Genomic DNA, 2,517 nt, shown 5'->3' with positions numbered 1-2,517 from the left:
TGGATTTGAGAATCTGTAGATCCGCTTTGGGAAAGTGAATCAGAGCAGAATGAAGGGTGAACTGTCCAACTGCCCAGAAGAGATGAAGACACAGCTCAGTCAACACGTTCCCCTGGTTTATGATGCTGGAACATTCCTCACACAGAAATGATTCAACCCAATGACAAACATTCTTACAGCTGATAATTTATGCTACTGATTTAAGGACTGTCTCATGTGGTTACCGAGTGACGACGAGAAGATATTAAACTTTGTTCTATTCAATCGAGCTGTGATGAAGTTAGAATTTTTCTCTCTTTTAAAAACAGTATTTGAAGGGTCTCGGTAACAATGTTCAGTGTTGATGAGAGTGGGGTCTGGGTGAGAAGCTGCTGAGTGTGACAGGGTCAGGACTGGATGCAGGAAGTTCTCTGACAGTCTCTCTCTCTCTCTCTCTAATGGGTTTGAGTTGATTTACGACTGGTAGCTTTGATTTTACTTTTCTTATTTAGAGATACAGCCCCTTTGGCCCACCGAGTCTGTGCCAACCAGCAACCACCCATTTATACTAATCCTACATTAATCCCATATTCTCTACCACATCCCCACCATTCTCCAACCACGTACCTACACTCGGGACAATTTACAATGGCCAATTTACCTATCAACCTGCAAGTCTTTTGAAGGTGGGAGGAAACCAGAGCACCCGGCGGAAACCCACACAGACATAGGGAGAACTTGCAAACTCCACACAGGCAGTACCCAGAACTGAATCCTGGTCGCTGGAGCTGTGAGGCTGTGGTGCTATCCATTGCGCCACTGTGCCGCTGTTGGTGTTTTGATAAATGAAGGAAGTTCCCTCCACCCATTTTTTTTGGACAGACAGTGTGGTATAAGGATGCCTCGGGTTAATTCTGAAGATAGTGTGAACAACCCCTCCCACTGTCAGAGTGATGATGTAACAGTCACATGAGATGAGGTTTGGGAGAAGAGAGAGCAGCACCAAGGATGCTAGCTTAGCAGGCTTGATGAGTGTGTATATAGTATTGTGTAAATTAGAAAGAATTCTTAGTTCTTTCAGCAGGAACTGTGTCCAGAAAATATCGAGAAACTCACAATTTTATTATTCAGGAGTCGGAACACAGATATTAATTCCAAGTGACAGTTCTGGGACCAATTAACAAAAAAAGTAGAGAATAATATTACTCACTGATTGAATTCCCCCGTGAGGAGACAGTTAAACAGGTGATCTGTTGGGACATCCTTCAATCCAAGGTTTCAGCAACATTTAATCTCCCTTTTTGGGGAAATTCTCTGTTATTTGCAAAGTTTTTTTATCAGCTTTGATGGACGAGTGAAAAAACTGAAAAAATTGAACAGTTCCATCCTTTCTTTTCTTCCTTCTTCTCTTTTCTGTCCCAGATCAATATAATGATGAGAATCCCAATTTAATCTGCTGTTTCTGGTGTTTTATCCATTCCAATCAAAATTTCAACATTCCAATCAAATCTATTTGTTATTCCACAGTGTCTCTCCATGTGTTTTATTCTGTTGTATTCTCTCACAGTCTGTTTGATGATCAATGTTACATCTCACTCTCTGTTCTGGTGAAGATCAGAAGCAGTGATATCTGTTTACACCACCCGACAAGTCGGCCTGAGGCTGTGCCTCGCTGATCATGTGGAGTTAAAGCAATTCTTCCAGTCAGTTAGTTCAGTTGTCATTTCATGAGAAATTCGGTCATCATGACTTCGTCAGTGACCTAATGGTTCAGGTGTCTGAGTGATGTTAATCATGATGTGATGAAATGATTGCATGTTCCAGTCTTTCCGTGGTGGGTTTTCATACTGAGTAGAAACGTGTTGGACATGGTCTGGAAATGTTTCACACCGCTCCATTCCCAACTTCATTTACTGACAGAAGATATATTTCCATCATTACACAGCAGGCTGCACAGCCAGAAGCTGTGCTGAAGGTGACAGCTATGTCAACGCAACTGTCAAGGTGGCCGAGAGGTTAAGGCGATGGGCTGCTAATCCATTGTGCTCTGCACACGTGGGTTCGAATCCCATCCTTGTCGCTAGTTTATGAACTGTTCAGAGTATTGTTTATGTGGAAAGTCAGCCTCGAAACATGTTCTTGTCTTTGTCCAAACCGTGATTCCAGAATTTGTTATCCTTTATTAAAATTGAGACAGACAATTGGAATTCTTCACCCAAACTGCACTGGAATGAAGATCAAATAGGGATCACGAAACGGAGTAGTATTTTTCCTCCCCTCCTTCCTTCCATCTTTACTTTCTCTGGATTTGCACCAAGTGAAAGACAAATGGGAAAAGCAAATGGCGAGGGAGCAGATGCAGAAAATTATCCTTTGGCAAGAAATTTATTTTCAAATCTTCTTGATAGATTAAGTGATAGAGCAGTGCTTTGGCAGATGGAGTTTAAAATGAGGGGTCATCTACTACCTACAATAGATCAGAGTGTTTTTTTGTAAGAGGTGAGATGTTAGAAACGGCGGAGGAGCAGAGACCCGAAT

The 2,517-nt window shown here is 42.0% G+C and overlaps 1 non-coding gene across 1 annotated transcript; it reads left to right on the top strand.

The window, feature by feature from the left end:
* Positions 1 to 1,977: 1,977 nt before the first annotated feature.
* On the top strand, positions 1,978 to 2,059 carry trnas-gcu (transfer RNA serine (anticodon GCU)). Its single transcript has one exon. It is a non-coding gene; the product is annotated as a tRNA-Ser (tRNA).
* Positions 2,060 to 2,517: the final 458 nt, after the last annotated feature.

Source organism: Heterodontus francisci, unplaced genomic scaffold, assembly GCF_036365525.1.
Source record: "Heterodontus francisci isolate sHetFra1 unplaced genomic scaffold, sHetFra1.hap1 HAP1_SCAFFOLD_278, whole genome shotgun sequence".
NCBI lineage: Eukaryota > Metazoa > Chordata > Chondrichthyes > Heterodontiformes > Heterodontidae > Heterodontus > Heterodontus francisci.
The sequence above is the reverse complement of the archived record's forward strand: the minus strand, read 5'-3'. Positions and strand labels throughout refer to the sequence as shown.